The sequence below is a fragment of the Callospermophilus lateralis genome, unplaced genomic scaffold, assembly GCF_048772815.1.
Source record: "Callospermophilus lateralis isolate mCalLat2 unplaced genomic scaffold, mCalLat2.hap1 Scaffold_390, whole genome shotgun sequence".
In the NCBI taxonomy this organism is placed as follows: domain Eukaryota; kingdom Metazoa; phylum Chordata; class Mammalia; order Rodentia; family Sciuridae; genus Callospermophilus; species Callospermophilus lateralis.
In genome coordinates this window covers 928,596-944,023 of record NW_027514319.1, presented here as the reverse complement: position 1 = coordinate 944,023, position 15,428 = coordinate 928,596, and positions in this window count along the sequence as shown.

Below are 15,428 nucleotides of genomic sequence, written 5' to 3'. Positions count from 1 at the left end.
TTATATATAAAAATAATACCTTTATTTTATTTATTTATTTTTAATGAGTCATAGTCATTCGAGTGAATATTGCTTCTCATAATGTCAATTATTTGCTCTTAGTCAACTGAATTTTAGAATATGGTACTACATTCTTGTATGTCTTTCCAAGTCTTCTGAACCTCATACAGAGAGTCCGTTTGTAAAGTTAGCAGAATCCACAGAGAACCATCTCACATCTGCCAAACTCTGGCAACTTGATTCAGACTTCCAGCTTCTAGAACAGTGAGTTAATAAATTTCTATTACTTTAAGCCATCAGTTCATGGTATGTTGTTACAACACCCTGAGGAAGTTGATACCAATTTGTCAATTTTTGTCAAATAACTCAGATTTCAAAGCTACCAATCAATCTTTGTCACTTGATGTGGCTTTTATATTGAATCCTCATATGACTTTGGTCATGCAAGACTGATGATTTTTTTTTTCTTTCAGAGCAATATTAAGTAAATAACTTAAAAAATAGTTTCTTATAAACCCTCCTTGTCTCCAATACTTTTAAATTACTTGATTATCAGGTTCTTCAAAATTTAAAGTCCTTAGTGAACTCATATTTATCTTTCAAAACCAATTTTATCTCTTATTTCTAATATTTACTATATAAGAAAGGTTTTTAAATGATATTAACCTTCCATAGATATTGCTTTATTATAATGCTGTGTTCTAAAAGGATCACTTCACATATATCTCAGGATAATGAATGCTTACTGTTCAAATAGGAATTAAGTTTGCCTTCCAATATACAAGTAAAAGTCGCTAGATCTATGTAATCTTTGGCAAGATATTTAATGTAAAATACTTGGTTTCATTGACAATGAAGTGATATTATTACTTCATTAACATATTTTTAAAAAGTGTGCACATATTTAACCAATTACAAACAGAAATATTGATGGAAATTCCTATTTTTTCATAATTTTTAAATATTTTATAGACTCATGCATAATTTTTAAGCAATAAAAATAAAATAATTAATCTTAATCTTTTCACAATTTCTAGTACAATAAACTCCATAACATGACCCTTTTTATATTAGAAAATATTTAATTTTAAAACAGTTTAAACAGCAGTAGAATCTATATGTAAAAATATAACAATTATCTACATTTAGTTATCTGAAAGAAATATTCCCAAAATCTTCACACACAAATGTCATATTTTAATATATATCATTGGATAACTATGAACCTAAACTGAAAAGAGGAACTGTTCATTTTTATATTAAAATTTTTTTAGACAAGGAAAAAAGAACTAATGTAATAATATATTAAATCTTAGTTCTAACTACTTAAAATAATGTCTATCATATATATAAGGCTTATGAATAACTTCACATATTAGATTTTGGGAAAATTTGAAGTTTTTAATATTTTTTACTATAAATTGCCTAAATTATGTACGAGTAATGTGTGATGGCTAGAAAATTGTAAAAAATATATTATCCTTTCAAATATGCAAAGTTAAGTAATTTGAATATTGTTTTAAATTTATCTTTGATACCAGAAAATTGCTAGGAAAATTAATTAAACAAATCATTTCTGATAACTACTTTATCATAATTTTAGTCAGAAACAAAGGATTTTGTTAGCAAGAATTTATAATATTATTGACATGTCTTTAAGCATGTATTGGGAAGATTTCTATTTTTTTTTTCTACAAAATATATTTTTAGGAGGCTGAAGAAATTATCTGAGTGATAGTTATCCATATGGGAGATGTGAGTTGAAGTTTATTTGCAATATTCTCACTTGTGTTGATATAATGATGCCAGGCTAGAAATATACCTACATTCTTGAACTCTGACAAATATGCTTGAACCTGGAATCTATATTCAAAATGTGTGTATAGAATGCATGGCACACTGAATACACCAAGGAATATATTTACATGATTTCTCAACTTTGTCAATTATTATTTCTTGACTGGAAAGAAATTGTGTGTATGGTAGAGAGTTGAGAAACTAAGAGTATCATTTTCATGAATCCAAGTAATAAAAGGGAAAATATTTTACATATTAAGATTTGATTAATTTACATTTATAGTCACTCCTCCTTAAATTGAACAATCACAAAGGTTAATATTTTGAAATGCTTGTATTACCTGTGCAAATATTTCTATACTTAATTACAATTTAGATGTACTAAACTCCGTGTTTTATTTTTATTTCTTGGATTTTTCTTTTGGGTACAATACATGATTAATGATTCTTTCTGTGAGAATCTTAAGACAATAAAATGTCCTTTTAAAATACATCTTAAATAGTTTTTACTTTACCTTCATGCTATAATCTTAATTTAACTGTATTATGATTTGCATTTGAACAAATGTTTACCCTATGCTCTTTGAATATATTATTTATTATTTTGTTGATCTATATTATTTGTCATTTTAGACTAAGAATATGTTATTTCTTATTCTATCATAGATAACATTAATATCCATTTTGTAGTTTGTCATTTCTTGTATTGTTTTTGAAACATTTTAAATATAAAAAGCATTTTCAAATATATATATTTTATTCCACTTGTTTACAAATTATCTTTTTATTTTGGTAATATTTTTATTAAAGATATTATAAATAAATTTAAGAAACTCAATAGAGTATAATGCTATTTTCTCACAAAGACCTGCTGTATTTTTTTCAGTGATACTTTGTGAAAAAACTTTTTCAAATTTTCAAGACTTACTTGAAACTAAATATGGCCAGAGAATTGATATTGTCAATGACATGTGGAACGAAAACATATGGACAACTTTTCAACATTAGCCATAAAACACTTCTGTATCAGCTATTTCACCACATCCCCTTCTGTCTTGACAAATTGTTGAGCATAGTGAATTTACAAGCCATGTGTTGAACATGGCAAAGTCCCAGGATGAAATGATTCTTAATTTTTGAATCATTACAAGAAAGATAGAGACATACAGTCTAGAAAACTTGTTGTGAACATTATGTGCCAGAGGAATAAACTCATGTAACCATAAAACCATTTGTTGCCCATTTATGGTACCTCCAAATTTACCAAGTACAGTTCTTTCTAACAGTCATATTGTGTTTATTTACAAATAAGGAAACTTATTTTCTCAAATATGTTTAGCTCACTAGTTCTCTTCAAGTTTCTTTTAACATGTTATTATAAAACCCAAATGTAAGAGTATATCTTAAAAATTCTGAAAGGGCTGGGGATGTGGCTCAAGCAGTAGCGTGCTCGCCTGGCATGCGTGCAGCCTGGGTTCTGGTCCTAAGCACCACATACAAATAAAAACATGTTGTGTCAGCTGAAAACTAAAAAATAAATATTAAAATTCTCTCTCTCTCTCTCTCTCTCTCTCTCTCTCTCTCTCTCTCTCTCTTTAAATTTTACTAAAAATTTACTAACAAAATATTAGTATTTTAAAAAATCTTATTCTGAGGCCATTTCTACCTGCTCTGGAAAAGATATCGCCAGGCATTGTCTTGTCTTGCCATCTTACAGTTAATTTACTCATTGGGACTAATTAAAAATTGTTCATATAGAGTACATTGTCATAAACTACTCCTGTACTGAAAAATGGCATTTATAATTATTTTTTTCTTCTCACATATTTAGAGTAACAGTAGAAAAGTAATATTATTGATAAAGAAACAAAAAGCAGAAATATTAAGGTATAATAATATGTGATATGAAAGAGAGTTTTTAAAATATCCATCTTTATCCTCCATTTGCTAAGATGTGGCTAGAAAATGTTGTCCAAATCTTTTGTGTCTAGGTAAGAATATTTAAAGTTTTCCAATCTTTAAAGGTCTGCAGAACGCATATGATGAAAGGTGACATGTAACTTCTCAGTCCATACTTTCCCCAAAAGCAAAGTACCCACAGGGGCACATAGTGCTATAGAGTATAGCAGGTTTAAAACTGAAGGATTTAAGACTCCTGGGTTACACACTGAACAGTAATCTCCTGGTTCCCTTTGCTACAGTTCTTTACTGGACTGAAAGTGAACAAGAAATAAAAGGTTTAATAGGAGAACTCATTAATATTGCTGAATTTGCTTGCTATACTATATAAAATTACATTCCCACTTAATGCCACAAAGCATAGTTACAATGTGGTTACTAACATGCTGATATCAGATGTCTTCATATGATTTTTACAATCTAAAATCTAGTGAAAGCAGAAAAGCTAAAATTTCATAGAAAATCACATATATGAGAAAAACTAATACTGGATACCAAATAGGAAATGGTAGTAAACCTAACAATAGTTATTAGGATATTTTAGAAAACTTAAAACCTGTCAGTTTTTGGCTACAAAAATTGATAAAAATGATGTAGTAGAAGTATGCAAGAAGACACAAGACTATGAAATTAACTGAATAAATAATTAAAACCTGAATAGCTATTAAATAAGTGCATAACAGCATGAAAGCAAACCTGAGAAGTTATAATAAGGTCATAATTTCCAGAGTGTGAATTATTTAGTTTACTTTTGGTACTGGAGATTAAACAAGGAGCACATGACCACTGAGTCACAAGTCCAGCCCTTCTTATGTTTTATTTTGAAACAGGGTCTCACTAAATTGCTGAGGGTATTGCTATATTGCTGAAGGCAGCCTTGAACTTGCGATCCTACTGTCTCAGCCTCCCAAATTGCTGGGACCTCAGTCGTGAGTCACCATGCCCAGCTTTAATTATGTAGTTTAACGAACATATAATTAAGGAGAAAGAACCTTTTATCAAATTTCTAAATCATTAAACTTAAATATTAGAATATAAATTATTATTTTTTAAAAAAAGGAGTATCATCAATATAGAATTCCAAAATACATAAAAGTTTTGAAAAGCAATGATACAAACTTGAAAACACTTACTAAAACTGATAATTATGATACTATAGTATACAACTGGACAAAAGTGCCCTTTTTATAACAGAAACAAGAAGCAAAAGGTTAATGCCATGTTTATTAGATAAGCTTACAAAATTAATCTAATAAATGTGAATAAAATACAAAAAAAACCTGGCATTTCATTTTGTTAACTAACTTTCACAAAAATCACAAGACATAAATACTCTAAGAAATATTGAGAAAAAAGAACAATGAAAACAATCAAACAAACAAAAAAAGTAATAAAGTTTGCACTAATGGATAATGTGAAGTGCTATAAATCCACAATATTTAAAGTACCTTGATACTAATACAAAGATAGAAGTCCCCAAGAACCCAAAACAAATAAATGTATATTGAATTCAATTTGAAAATAATGGGCTTACATATATATCTGATATATATATATATATATATATGCATAAAAAATATAAATACATACATATATATGTATAATAATTTATATATGCACATGTAAATAGTGTTGTGGCAATATTTTTGCTTTAGTAATTTTTTTTTCATCACTATGACCAAAATACCTGGGAACCACTTAGAGTGGGAAAATTTTATTTTATGGTCATTTTCAGAAGTTCAGTCCAATTGTTGAGTAACTCCTTTGCTCTGTGCCTAAGGGAAGGGAGATTCTGGAATAAGGGTGTGGTAGAGGAAAGCAGCATTACTCATAGTAGTATAAGATAAGTAAACATTTTAAATAATATTATTCTCATTGATATTGTAAAACTGACAGGTTTTAGTTTTCTAAAATATCCTAATATATATTGTTAGGTTTCCTACCATTTTCTATTTGGTATCCAGTATTAATTTTTCTCATATATGTGATTTTTCTACGAAATTTTAGCTTTTCTGCTTTCACTAGATTTTAGATTATAAAAATCATATGAAGTTTACAAAAGAACAAGGTACAAAATATAATCTCCAAAAGCACCCCCCAATCATATACTTCCTCTAGACAGGCCCCAAATATCTAGAGTTATCACCCAGTAACTGATTCAAATTATGATTGCATCAAAAGGATTAATTCATGATTATGTTACAGTTATCATAATGTAATGATTTCACCTATGAGCATTCCTGTTTAGAGGACTCCTGTTGGAAAGAGAGCACGTATCTAAATCCTAAAAATTTCTTTAAATATAAAAGTCAAAACTGAAACTCCCTTACAACTGTATCAACACAATATCATGACTTAAAAAGGAAATGACAAAATATACAGTTGAGCAATTAGTTTCACTGAAGTGAAATAGTCTACAAATAGAAATTAGATAAATACCAAATTTGCAACTATATAATCAATGATGAAACTTGAAGTCACTAAAAAATGTTAAGTAACATTATGTGCAAACAATGTTCAGTAGAAACTTATATAAAAGAACTTATAAAAGTAGTATTACATATTAAAATAAATATCTATATATTTGTATACATATATTTGTAAGCATAATAGTTATTATATTACTATCTGGATACCTGCATAGGCAGAAATTTAGTTATGATCACATCATAATGAAACGTTCATACAAACTTTAGATATTCATATTCAAATATAATTTATGTCTAAAATGAATGTGTTTTTTTTTTCAATCATGTCTTAAGGATTTTTTCCCCAAGGGAATTGAGCATAAACATTTTAAATAATATCATTTTCATTGACATTGTATATAAAATAAGAAATCAAACCAAAGTAAGTTGAATTAAAAAATCTTATTTTTTAAAATTTTCTTTCTTTCATACATGACAATGCAATACATTCATAATTATCCATTCACAGCACAATTTTTCATAACTCTGTATAAAAGTATGTTCACACTAAATTATGCCATTATACATGAGCTCTCTTATTGATTTTTTTTTTTACATTACAATTCTTAATACACCTTTATCTTTATTTTTTGAAGGGTCTGGGGGTTGAAATCAGGGATGCTGTACCACTGTGCTACATGCCCTGCCCTTTAAAAATGTTTCAATTTGAAACAGGGTCTCAGTAAATTGACCAGGGTATTCTCACACTTTAGATTCTCCTGTCACAGCCTTTAAGAGCTACATGATGATACCATCTTATGATAAAATAAATATCTACATAGAAGAATTCATATTAATAAGAAATATTTTAATGAGACAAATACACATTATATAAAGTCACAAAATCAGGACTGCATATTTTATATGAGATAGATAATTACAGATACAAAATTATATAAGAAGAATTGGAAATCAATATACTAAAGAGGTACTAAAGATTTCCTTTAACGAGTGACATTTAGGCTGTTTTAAAATATGTTTGCTGAATTTAATTTAGTTTGGTCAAATTTATAAAAAAAGAGACAAATAATTTTTTAAAAGAATAATCAAAACTAAAATTTAACCAAAAATTATTACTTATTCAGGAACTATTTATCATAAGGCTACATGGTTCATATGAAATGTTTAAAAGCATTGCACTACAAAATGTCTCTAAAGAAGAAAGAAACTGTAAATGAATCTTAAGCATAATTATCCTGCAACTAATTAGCAAAAAAATAAAAAATGTAAATTTAAACTTAAAAGTAGATGCTAGATAAGGTGCACACACCTCTAATCCCAGCAATTTGGGAGGCTGAGATAAGAGAATCACAAAAGTTTGAGGCCAACCTTAGCAGTTCAGTGGCATTCTAAAAACTTAGCAAGGCCCTGTCTTAAAATAAAAAGAATTAAAAGGATTGTACATGTAGCTCACTGGCAAAATGCTCCTGTGTTCAATATCTAGTACCAAATATAAAAAATAAAAATAAAAATAGAAATGCAATTAAATAGATTTTTCTCCAAAAATTGCAGACAAATGACCAACAGGTGTATGGAAAAATGATTAATATACATAATTAGGGAATTGCAAATTAAAACTAAAAAGTGATATTGCTTCATACCTGTTAGGATGGCCATTATCAGAAAAACAAAAGCATAAAATAATTTATTGGATTCCTAAACCATCTTTTTGGAAATGCAAAATGGGGCACACATTTTAATGAACAGTATGGAAGTTTGTCAAAAATTCCTAACTACCACATAATGCAGCAGTAATACTTGCATGTATTTTCCAAAAGATTTGAAAGTGACTGCAATGTGATTCACAAAAGCCAACATGTGGAAATGACTTAAAAAGCTGTGGATAATTGAAGAAAATATGAAGATAATTGAAGAAAACACAATGCTATATCATTCATTTACCAAAAAGAGAAGTCTTGTCATGTGATACATAGTAGAAGAATCAGAAGACTTTATGAAAAATGAAGTAAACCAGTTACCACAAGATCAACAGCACATGACTTCATTTTTATGAAATATCTGAAGTACACAAATCAATGGAAGCAGAAAATACTCAGGGATGTTAGGTGCTGAGTGAATGAGAAAAAAGGCAATTGCTATTCAGTGGAAATAAAGTTTAAGTCATGTAGGACACAAATATTCTGGAGAATAAAAGTTTATGCTTTTGTTTCTTTTGTGTTATTGTGCTTTAAGTAAATACTACTGTATGATAGAATGAAGATTTATAATGGTAAATCACACAATACATGCTTTTTATCACAATTTTCCAAAATATTAAAAATTAAGCAGAATTAATATATCATTTATAAAGAATATCTCTCTTGTCTATTAGATTAGCAAAACTCAGCAAGAGTTAACTTGTCTTACTGTCCAGTCAATTATGGTTCAAAAGAATTTGTGTCAATTGAATTCCTCAGAATCACCTTCTTTTTTTACTCTCACTAGAAAATAATTTTTCAGTTGTTGACAGGTTTCCCAATTTCTGTTACTTGAAAATTGTGGGGTTTATTTATGATCAGTTTTTCTGTTAACTGTTATTTGAATCTGAAAGCATATCTCATTAGTTTCTTTACCTTTAAACTGAGATTTTTATATGACTTCACTGAACTTGAGATGAATTCCAGTACTCTATTTACTGCCCCAAGATAAAGTGTTTTTATCTCTTTAGTGGCAGATGATCTACTTAAATCATTGTTCTTCACAGAAGAATACAAATTATTTGTCAAAATTTACTGTTTTCCACAAAGATTCATTAATAAGCTACTCAAAAATTTACACTTAATTCATTTTTTGGTCATTTAAAATCTTGTTAACTTGAAATTATTCTGTATAAAGAACATAATTACTCATATAGTAGGTATAATACATTTATTTAAGGAACTGTCTTTTTTTCTGAATGAAGTAATAGATCAGAAAACTAAATAAGAAACAAACCAATGCATTGACCACTTAATAAACATCAAGGATGTGTGTAAATATCTAAAATGCTTTGTGTCTTAACTCAGTAAGTTCATTTTTTTTAAAAGAGAGAGTGAGAGAGATTTAAAAAAAAAAAAATATATATATATATATATATATATATATATATATATATATATATATATATAGTTTTTAGCGGACACAACATCTTTGTTTGTATGTGGTGCTGAGGATCGAACCCGGGCCGCACGCATGCCAGGCGAGCGCACTACCACTTGAGCCACATCCCCAGTCCTCAGTAAGTTCATTTTTGAGATCCTTCTCTTTCTAGGAATCAATAATAAAATACTGCTTTCATCAATGAAATAAGGATGTTTCCATTACTTAATTTTACAGTCATATCAAGGCTTCATAATAAATTTGAGACATCTGAAATATTTTTCTAATTTTTATACTACTCAAATCAATGCATTGATGTCTACATATACCTGAAATACAACATATTTTATTTTTATGTTTATACCATAAAATAAATCAATGCATTACACTGAGTTTTAATTTATTTAAAATAATTAACATGATCAATATATCATTTTCATACAAGTTAAACTTTTTAGGTATATACTTTGATAAATTATAAAACTATATGACCATTCAGTATTACTTTATAATGATCATGAACCATTCCATATAAGGTTTTCTTTCGTTTGTTTGTTTTGTTTTATGTTTGTTTGTTTTTTGTTTTTTTTTTTAATATATGACAGTGGAATTAATTACAATTCTTATTACACATATAGAGCACAATTTTTCTTTTCTCTGGTGGTATACAGAGTATATTCACACCAATTTGTGTCTTTATACCTGTATTTTGGATAATAATCATCATTACATTCCACCATCATTAATAACTCCATACTCTCTCCCTTCCCTTCCAACGCTTGCCCAGGGCTGTCTAGAGTTTGTCTATTTCTCCTGTGCTCCTGTTCCCTATCCCACTATGAATCAGCCTCCTTATATTAAAGATAACATTCAACATTTGGTTTTGAGGATTGGCTAACTTCACTTAGCATTATCTTCTCTAAATCCATCCATTTACCTGCATTTGCTATGATTTTATTCTCTTCTATTGCTACAGTCAATAACTTAGACCTAACTGACATATATAGAATATTCCATCCTTCAATAAGAGAATACAGTTTCTTCTCAGCAGCACATGGATCCTTCTCTAAAATATACCATATACTATGCCACAAAGCAACTCTTAGCAAATATAAAAAAAAGTAGAGATACTACCCTGTGTTCTATCAGATCATAAAGGTTTTCTTTCTAATTATCCTACCCATCCATATCCTATCTTTCAGCCTCAGTCAATCCCCCTTGCACTTTCTCTGATATGAGTTTTGTCTACTTACAAATTTCAAAAAAGTCACACGTTGAAGTTTAGACTCTTGTCTTTCTCTTCTTTTACTCAGCATGCTATTTTTGACATTCATCTTTGAGGCTGTACTCAGCTGTTCTTTTTCTAAAATATTACTAGATAGTATTCCTAGTAATATTATATATTATGTATATAAGGTGTCTTTATGCATATTGCATTATGATATAATAATGTTTTACTTAGTTACCTGTTCACTGATATTTGTATAGATATAATATTTGATGTTTTCATGAATAAAATGTGTATGAATCTCTGTGTACAATTCATAACTTTCTTAAATGACTTAGAGGTTAAATTACTTCATTTTGAAGTGTACGCACAAGTTTATATGAATTTCCAAACTATTTAACATCTGAACCAGAAATACAAAAATGGTTAAGATGCTTTTCGTCTATACCAGTGATTAGCAAGTCATTACTTGTTAGGTAATTTATTTGTTATACAGTAATATTTCATTGCTATTTTAATTGGCATTTCCCTGATGACTATTAAAATTGAATGTCTTTTAATGTGATTATAGTTTGAATACATAGAATCTCTTTTAACAAGTGTATTTTCAAACATTTTCCTATTTTTAAAATATATTTCATTCACTTTTTTTCCCAAAATAGGAACAACATTAAACCCTTTCAGTGCTTTTCGTCTTTTGTGAAGGCAGTAACTATCCTGATTTCTAACATTCAAATAAATTTCACTTGTTCTTCTTCTAAAAAAAGAAGAAAACTGAATAAATGAACTTTTGATTTGTACATAAATATTGTGCATACTATTGAAATAGCAGTTTCAATGCATGGATACATTGTATAATGTTTGAATCAGGTGTATGTTTAACAGGTATATATAAATCAGGTTAAATATATCCTCAGGTATTTATTGTTTCTTTATGGTAAAAACTTTCAAAATCTTTTATTCTAGCTCATTGAAAAGTATAGCATACTAACATTATCTATAACCTACTACTCTGCAAATCCTGTGCACCACAGAATTTTTTACTGTTCTCTAACTATAACATCTTTACATCCTTTTCCCTCTATCCTCCCCAGCCTCTGGTAATTGCCATTTTACACTCAACTTCTTTGAGATCAACTGTTATATTCCACATATAAGTGAGATCACGTGCTACTTAGCTTTCTGTCTCTGGATTATTTCAGTTTACACGATGATCTTCAGATCCATCTATTCAATTGAAAAATGAAGGGTTTCATTCTTTCCATGGCTGAACAGTATTCTATCAAGTATAAGTAACACATGTTTTATCCATTCATAAGCTCATGGATAACTTTTTTTTCCCTTTACTATTGTGAATAATGCTTCACTAAATATCTTTGAAATGGCAAGTTTGTGTCATTATTTATTCATTTATATTTATTTATTTGGATTAGATCCCAAAGACAAAGGAACCAAAAGCAGAAATAGGAGACCCAGAATAGCTAAAGCAATTCTAAGCAGGAAGAGTGAAACAGGTGGTATTGCTATACCAGATCTTAAACAATACTACAGAGCAATAGTAACAAAAACAGCATGGTACTGGCACCAAAACAGGCTGGTAGACCAATGATACAGAATAGAGGGCACAGAGATCAACCCACAAAATTACAAGTACCTTGTATTAGACAAAGTTGCTAAAAGCATGCAATGGAGAAAGGATAGCATCTTCAACAAATGGTGCTGGGAAAACTGGAAATCCATATGCAACAAAATGAAATTGAATCCCTCTCTCTCACCATGCCCAAAAGTTGACTCAAAATGGATCAATTATTAGGAATCAAACCAGAAACTCTGTGTCTAATAGAAGAAAAAGTTGGCGCTAATTTCTATCATGTGGGGTTAGGCCCCAAGTTCCTTAATAAGACACCTATAGCACAAGAATTAAAACCAAGAATCAATTAAATAGGATGAATACAAACTAACAAGTTTTTTCTCAGCAAGAGAAATAATATGTTAGATGAATAGGGAGTCTACATTCTGGGAACAAATTTTTACCCCTCACAAATCAGATAGAGCTCTAATCTCTAGGGTATACAAAGAACTCAAAAAGTTAATACCAAAAAATAAATAAGTAAATAAATATCCCAATCAACAAATGGGCCAAGGACCTGAACAGACACTTCTCAAAAGAGGATATACAATCAATCAACAAATACAGGAACAAATGCTCACCATCTCTAGTAATCAGAGAAATGCAAATTAAAACTACTCTAAGATACCATCTCACTGCAGAAAGAATGGCAGCCATTATGAAGTCAAACAACAACAAGTTCTGGCTAGGATGCAGGGGAAGAAAAGGTACACTCATACATTGCTGGTGGGACTGCAAATTGGTGCAACCAATTTGAAAAGCATTATGAATATTCCTTGGAAAGCTGGGAATGGAACCACCATTTGACCCAGCTATTCCTCTTCTTGGTCTATACTCAAAGGACTTAAAAACAGCATACTACAGGGACACAGCCATATTAATGTTTATAGTGGCACAGTTTACAGTAGCTAGACTGTGGAGCCAACCTAGATGTCCTTCAATGGATGAATGGATTAAAAAATGTGGCATTTATATTATACACAATGGAATATTACTCAGCTATAAAAAATAACAAGATCATGGCTTTTGGAGGGAAATGGATGACAATTGAGCAGATTATACTAAGTTAGCCAACCCTACCCCCCCCACAAAAAAAAAACAAACAAATGCCAAATGTCTTCGCTGATATAAGGGGGTGACTCAAAATGGGGTAGGGAGGAAGAGCATGAGAAGATTACCTCTAGATAGGGAAGATAGGTGGGAGGGAAAGGGAGGGAGAAAGGGAATTACATGGAAGATGGAAGGAGAAAGTCATCATTATACAAAGTAAATGTATTAAGATGTAAAAAAAATTGCATTACTTTAGATTGGGTAGAAAGAAGAGATGGTAGGGGGAGAGGAGGGGTGGGGGGAAAGGAAGGACAGTAGAATGAAATAGACATTATTATTGCTGTGTGTATATATGTGACTGCATGACCAATGGGATTCCAAAACCTGCACACTCAGATTAATGAGAAATTATATCCCATCTGATTCAAATGTATGATATGTCAAGGTCATTGTACTGTCATGTGTGACTAATTAAAACAATTTTTAAAAAAGAATAACAAAAAAAGCAGAAATATACAAATTAGATTACATCATAGTAAAGTAAAATAGTCAAGAAAGAAAACACAAACTATGGTATAATAAGAAAAAAAATTGCTAACTATAAATTTGAGAAGAGGTTGGTATCCAGAATATGTAAAGGATTCTAAGAACTCCAAGGCAAGAAGCCCAAATAATCTCATGAAAAATTAGTCAATAGACAATGACTGACATTCTTAAGACACAATTGGACACTGGGTGTAAAAAAAAAAAAAAGTTCAATATCACTAATCAAAGGGGAAATGCAAATGGAAACTCTAATGGGCCATGACTCCACTCCAGGAAAAATGACTATTGTCAGAAAGACAAACATGTTGGAAAGTCACTGGATGGTAGAGTATCTGGTTGCAATGGGCCTGGGTTTAACCTCTAGCACCAAACACAAACAGAGACAGAAAAATGACAAGTGCTACGAAGAATGTGGAAAGAAAGAGAGAGTTTTCACTATTGGTGGAAAGTCAGATTAACACAACCATCACGGAAAACATTATGGTGGTTCTTCAAAAGATAAAAAGCATGACAATCTTGATCCAGTTATTTCACTACTGTGTACACAAGGACAGAAAATACAGTCAGTATAGTGAGGATCCATCTGCACTCCCCAGTCAGAGACTTTCTTGAATTTGAAAAGATTTTATAAAGTGTGTAAACAGATTCATTCTCTAATGATGTATGTCAACATCTTTCTTGCACATCTGAGGCTTTAATATAATGTATTTTACAGGGAATGCATAATAAGTTTTGATAACCTGTATCATATCTTTCCATGCTTAATGTGTTGTGTGTGTCTTTTCCTTTAGAAACTTTTTGCCTGCTTCAAGGTTTCAAATTTTTTTGTTTGTTTGTTTTTTCATTTTCTTTCTTTTTTCTTTCCTTTTTTTTCTTGTTCCATTTTTTTCTTGTTTTTGCAAACATCTTACGTACATTTTTGCCTATTACTCCTATATCTACTTTCTTCTATATAATTATCTCTTTAAATTGTGTTTGTGCTATATTTTATATTATTTTTTGTGTATATCATCACAATGTAAAGATTCAGGTCATTACAAATTTCCCCCAAATTATATCCAATTGATCCATTACCTTCTGTCAAAATAAACACACAGTTTTCATGGTATTTCATCATTAAATTGGCCATTAAACAGGTATATGTAATAAGTCTGTGTCTTGTCTCTGGTTCCAAAAATTTTTTATGTCTATTTTCACAAAAAAATATTGGTTTTGACTATTAAGTATCATATTAAATCTAGGGTTTTGATAGATGACATTTATCTTGCCAAAATCAGTATTTTCTATTTTTAGTTTTCTGATATTTTTTTAATAGGAATGATTCTTTATTTTTTTAAAAAAAATTTTTTAATGAGAGTGTTGCAGAGAATATACTGGTATTCTTCTGTACATACAATGAAATTTGCTATGATTTGGATTTGGAATGTCCCCCAAAGGCCCATGATTGACGTTTTGTCCCTAGCCAATGGCACTACTGGGAGGTTATGGAATCTTTAGGAGGTGAAGCCTAGTGGGAGGTCTCAGGCATTTCCTCATGTCCTTAAAGGAAATGGTGAGAACCTGGTCTATTCCTTTTGCTTTTTCTTTCAGTTTCTGGCCATGAGTTTAACAGTCTTTGTTCCATAATGTATTCCCCTCCATGAATCATCAAGTAAACATGGGAACCAAGTAA